This window comes from Phyllostomus hastatus, unplaced genomic scaffold, assembly GCF_019186645.2.
Source record: "Phyllostomus hastatus isolate PE091 unplaced genomic scaffold, TTU_PhHast_1.1 phas_scaffold_385, whole genome shotgun sequence".
Lineage (NCBI taxonomy): Eukaryota > Metazoa > Chordata > Mammalia > Chiroptera > Phyllostomidae > Phyllostomus > Phyllostomus hastatus.
The window spans coordinates 1973181-1979696 of record NW_025334026.1 but is presented as its reverse complement, the minus strand read 5'-3'; positions in this window follow the sequence as shown (position 1 = coordinate 1979696).

Genomic DNA, 6516 nt, shown 5'->3' with positions numbered 1-6516 from the left:
CTCCTAACACAACACTACTTGCTTCTTACAATGCTACATACTACCCTAGAAGGTTGCAAAGTCTAATTAATGCATCTTGTTAGATTTTCTCTCCAGAAAAGAGCTTCCTCTTCTGTACTCCCTTTCAATTCACTTCATGGCTTCAAAGAGAATGTCTTCATTGTCAGTCAATGTTTCTTCAACCCCTAACATTTTTCACTCTCCCTTTTTATCAGAGACATCAAAAATCCAAGCTCAACACAATGAGGAACAAGACAGGATTCTAAAAAAAAAAAAGTCCAAGCTCAGAGCCCTCAGCAAACAGCAGACTAATAAATATTAATATTATTTGGTTTCCCCCACCCTGATTTTACACGTCTATTTGTAGCAGAAGATACTGGTTTACCAGAATCATGAGGAGCAAGATAATTTTTTCTTTTAAACAAACGTATTTAAGTAAAAAATGTGAGTTACAGTAAAGTAGGAAGAAAATAATAATACAGGTGGTATGAAGACAGGGCAAAGACAATGAGAGAAGATGGTACACAAATGCTTCAAGTTTGCAGAACACTTGGTTAAGAAAGAACTTTGAGAGCATGGGCTGCGAACCAAAGTGTCGCAGGTTCGATTCCCAGTCAGGGTACATGCCTGGGTTGCAGGCCACGGCCTCCAGCAACTGCACATTGATGTCTCTCTCTCTCTTTCTCCCTCCCTTCCCTCTCTAAAAATAAATAAATAAATAAAATCTTTAAAAAAAAAAAGAAAGAACTTTGAACCTAACTCAGATTCAAAGGTGTTCTATGAAATCCAACAGGAAGAAAAAGAATGCAGGTGTTGGCCCTGGAAATACGTAGTATGCTCATTAAAACTGGAAATGAAAAGAGTGTGTTTTATCCTTGCATTTCAAGGCCTTTTTGTTAAAAAGGAGATTTCAATTTGGCTGGTCACTCACAACAGTGACTCATCCAGCCAGGCTTTGTATTCTCTGTGTTATTAAATATTGCTACCGCAGGGGTGGGTGGCACACCAGGGCTGGGACAAGGCAGCAGCTTTATTTGGAAGATCCGGCAGTCCTCTAACAAAGGCTCCTGATCTGAAAGTAGGTAATGTCACCAAAGGGCAGGTCTGCAGGAAAGACTCATCAAATTGGTCCCCAGAAGAACCAAATGTGCATTGAAGCTGGCACTGCAGAGGTGATGCTGAGAGGCAATATATGCAAAGGGTTAATAGAGATGGCTCAACTAATGTTTAACTCATTATTTCAGCTTTTGTGTCTCATTGTGAGAGTAATTCAAAGAACATATTATGGTGCTTTCAGATAAATTGTTTAAATCCACTCTAAGTGAGTCAGAAAAAATCAATTAATTTGTAAAATCATAGTGCTGAATAATGTCAGGTATGTCTTCTTCTGAGCAGCAGATCTTTCTTTTCTTTCTTTCTTTCTTTCTTTCTTTCTTTCTTTCTTTTTTTTCTCCCTCCCTCTTTTTTTTCCTTCCTTCCTTCCTTCCTTCCTTCCTTCCTTCCTTCCTTCCTTCCTTCCTTCTTTCTTTCCTTTCTCTCTGGTTTGCTGATATTTCAGCAACAATTTTATTTTCTTCTCAACAGTTCTAGGTCTGATTTTTGGGAGGCTTGAGAATCCCCATAGAGAGAAGCCATCCAGCAGAGAAGTCCAGTCATGGTCCAGAGATCATGGCAGGCCTGCTGTTTCTTAGGAAGTGTGGGCTAGGGTGGGCTGAAGGCATGGGAGGGTGACCAACCTGGCCAACCTTGAAGTAGCAGCAAGCAGAGAGGTGAGCAGCTGGCCCAAATTCTGGCTGTACCACAGTCCCCTGACTTGTCCTTGGATGGTCCACCCTGGGTGATGACAAATAGCAGCAAAGACCCTGGATGTCTAGTTTCTGGGGCAGGAAGCCTGTGTAGACTTAACAAGGGGCAGTATGGAAATCCAGAACAGAGTAGAGTAGGCTGCATTGAGATTTTTTTCAGAACCCTGAACCCCTGTCCCACCAACTATGAACATCTAACAGAGGTTCAACCTGGGAAACTATATTCTGAGGGATTATGATTATGTGATGATCATGATTTCTCACTTCAAAAGCCTCCAATAATATTTTTCTATAGAAAATAAAGTAAAACTAAAGAATTACTTGACTTCATTATTAATCCATCCCTCAGGGATAGTAATGGAGTCAGTAACTGCATGCCTCCGCTGTGAGAAAAGTTAAGAAAGAACTATGCAGTTAGAGTTGGGGCAGATCCTACTTCTTCTGTCTCCTCCATCCAAGCACTAGAACCTATGAGCAGGCAGGGTGCTGAGGCACAGGAAAGCCAGGTTTGCTTTAGGACAGAGGACTGGCAACTGCAATGAGGTTAGACAGACTTCTCCCAAAATCTTGACCTTGTAGACCTACTGATTTTTTTTAACTTTAAATCTTCACCAGAGGCCCTGGCTGGCATGGCTCAGTGGATTGAGTGCTGACCAGTGAACCTAAGGGTCACTGGTTCAATATTCAGTCAGGGCATATGACTGGGTTGCAGGCCAGGTCCCCTGTATGGGGCGTGTGAGAGGCAACTGCACATTGATGTTTCTCTCCCTCTCTTTCTCCCTCCCTTCCCCTCTTTTTAAAAATAAATAAATAAAATATTTTTAAAGCCCTCAAAAAATCTTCATCACAGGATATGTTTACTGAATTCACAGAGAGAGGGGGGAGGGGCAGGAGGTTGTGAAGAAACATCGATGTGGGAGAGAAACATTGGTCTTTTGCCTCCCGTACACGGCCCTACTGCTTTTTGAAAAAAAATCATATTTTGGGGATGGAGAGAGACTGTGTTTTGCTATTTACAAAGATAGATATAGAAATGCTGCTGGAGTTGAATGAATGTTTTACACTATTTAAAATAAATCAATTTTATTTTTTCTGTGAAAGGATGCTCGTCATGTAGGGTTAAATCTTGGTTACAAGTAGAAAGGAAACTCCAAACGTTTCCTGCCAGGGGGACAATGCTTTCTCTTCATTCTGTGGCCTTGTAGCAATCAGGTTGGTTACAAGGCCTCACATTTGGGCTTCAAAGAAGCACAGGAGAACCATTTCAAGGCATATTTTGGCTTTTATCTGGAGATCCAACTTTATAGGCAGTAGGAACCTGCCTTGTTCATATGACTCCTCCCCACAAACCTACTCCCTTCTATCTTTCATTTCAGTGAAAACCTATGGATCCTCAGTGATTTTTATCTCATTCCAATGTTTAGGAGAGTAGTTTTCAAGTCCTTGTTACATCCAGGTAGGATTAAGATGAGTTCTCTCTCTGCAGACAGGAGAAAACTGAAGGTCTATGGAAAGAACCTGAAAATCTTGGTTCTTAGTCTACTGTCAACCCTGGGCTACTATGAATTCTGAGAGAATTTTGCCACCCATCCCGCTCTGGCCCACCCCCAGCCAGCTGCAAATTGTTTGGATCTTCAACAGGCTGATGTTTTCTGCCTCAGTGCCTGGAGCACGCAGGCAGGAATAGGCAATAGCACAGTCTCACCAGAAGTAGTAAGGTAATTTAGTTTCTGGAATCCAAGTATAAAATCTTGAAAGCTGACTTTTTTAAGCTACTTTAGGAAGCAGGGGTGATGGTGCGGAATTCCCATTGGAACCATCTAAATAAGGAAATGGCTCCTGTCACATATTAATAAACAATTCAAAGCAATGGAAAAACACACAGAGGATTTGTAGGGAGAGTCAGTGCCTAGTCTTTGTTGCCTCCTCCGTCCTCCATTCTCTGAGCTGTGCTCGGGCAGCAGATTTTTCAAAGTGGTCTTTGAAGTTTCTCTTTATATATAAAATAATAGAGTTGGTTTGTTTGCTCACAGCCTTCATGTATTTCCTAATTCATTCCGTAAATATTTATTGAGCTCCTACAATGTACCACACACAGTCCTAGGCACTAGAGATGTAGTGATTGAATAAATGCCAGTTCTTATCTTCTTGGAGCTTACGTTTCATGAGGGAGTCAGACAGTAAACAGAGAAACATATCATGTAATGCCACGTAGTGCTTGCACTATGGAAACAATCAAATACATAGCAGAAGAGTGAGGAGCTAAAGAAGTGCCCCTCTGAGGGGAGGGTAGTCTGAGTGATGAAATCAGTAAGCATTTATTGAACACTTACTATGTACTAGGCATTCTGTGAATAGCTGGCAGGGGAAAGAGGAAATAAAAAGATTTACTGAGCAAAACAGGCAAAACAATCATTATAAAGACTAGGTATAGCATTTTACCTGATATCCCTCCAACATAGGAGTTATTAACCTTTTAGAGTGAAGATTTTGGGATTCAGAAAAATTTAATTACCTTTCACAGCAGAAAAGTTCCAGCATGAAGAATCTAGCTCAGGTCTGTTGGGCTCTAAGACTGTTTTACTCATGCCACATTTTCTTCTCTGTACTGACAGAATTGGAGAGGGGCTAAAGAATTAAATGTTCTTGATGCCACCATACATGCCATGAAGAGATTATGGCATGTATGGTGCCATAATGAAGAGATTATGACAGTATAGCACTGTCAAATATGAAGTGAAAAACAAGGTCCTCCTTGATTATGTTATTTCACTGATGAATCAACAGTGTTTGAGAATCATTATCAGTCTTGTGTTCAGCATTTGGAATATCAATTATCATTGATGATAGATACATGGAAGTACTTATAAAGCAATCCCCCCCTCAAAAAAAAAACCAACAAATTTTGACTCACAAAAAATAGAATTAAAAAGTTGAGCACTTTGTAGATATCAAACCCAGACCTCTCCCGTACTCCATATTCACCTATCCAGCTGCCAATGAACACTTCTACTTGGATGTCTAGCAGGCATCTCAAACTCAGCATGGCCCAAACTGAATCCTGATCTTTCCTCAGAAAACTGTTTCTCCCACCATTGTTTCCAAGTCATGTACTAACAAATCCATCCTTCCACTAGCTTGGGATAAAATATCAAAAGTATTCTTGCCTTCTCTTGGCATCCAAGCTCTCAGAAATTATATTGACTCTATTCTCAAAATATATTCAGAGTCCAACCACTTCTATCTCCCTTCACACCCTCTTTGAAAACATTATCAACTCAACTAGATTATTGCAGTAACCTCTTTAGAGGACTCCCAGTTTCTTTCCTCCCCTCTAGTCAATTCTCAACGAAGCAGATTCCTTAACAATGTAAGTTGCAACATGTCACACCTTTGCTTAAAATCTTGCAGGGGCTCCCCATTTCACTCAAAGTAAAGCCAAGTGCTTACAATGACATAAAAGGTATGTGATATGCTCCCATCACCTCTCTGACTGATTCTCCTACTGTTCTCTTGTTCACCTGCTCTGGATTGCTGATGTCCTTGCTGCTCCTTACTGGTCCAGGAACCCCTTCCACCCCCTTGAAGCCTTTGCCCTAGGACTCAGGGGTATCCAACCTTTTAGTATCTCTGGGCCACACTGGAAGAAGAAGAGCTATCTTGGGCCAAAAATTAAATACACAAACACTAACAAAAACTGATGAGGAAACAAAAGGTTTTAAGTAAATTTACAATTTTATGTTGGGCTGTATTCCTAGCCATCCTGGACCATGGGTTGAACACCGATGCTAGGTCTTCTGCTTTGACATTTTTCTTCCAAGTATCTACTCAGCTAACTCCCTTATATACTTTGGATTTTTGCTGAAATTTTACCTTTTCAATGAGGGCTACTCTGACTACCCTATTTAATTATGCAAACTGCCTTCTCTCCTACCCTTGAGTACTTGGTTCCTCTTGTCCTGTTTACTTTGTCTTTTTTCCATAGCATAAATATCGTCCCCTATCACACTATATCATCTATTATATGAATTGTCTGAATTCCCCTGCCAGAATGTAGCTCCATGAGGACAGATATCTTTGTTTTATTCATGTATATGTCCCAAGGCCCCGAAGCAGTGCTTGGCACACAGTAGACATGCAATAAATATTTGTAGAACAAATGAATGTATGTCCCAAACAAGAGACACTCTTCCTGCACACCAGCCTAACTTGGAGTTCTACTTTTGTTTAACTTAGAAAGCTTACAACAGTACTGTATAAAAAGTGGGACAATAGCATTTCAGCTTTTCAGTTAATCTGCTTTGCTGATTATATGCAAGCTAGGGATCCTAAATGTCATACCAACAGCTCTGGGTCTGGAAATAGAATAACCATGAGCAGTTAAAAATTCACAGCTTGTGTGGGGTATTCTGCAGTGTGGGCAGCAGCTGGTCTGTCCCACAAGCAAACCCTTCAGGATAAGACAGCTGTACTCCCATCACATCAGAGGAGTCCTGATTTGGTTAGAAAATCTGACAAGATTTTCCCCTTTGCATCTCTGTTTATTCCCATTCCAGAGAGAAATACCAGCCATTTGAGGGGGTAAACTTCTGCTAAAACAAACCTATTCACCATTGCATGCTGGACAATAGTAAGAGGGAGAACTTCTAATTACCAAGCAGGTGAGAGGGAATGAGATGCAATACACAAGACAACAGGGCTTTTCTGTGGG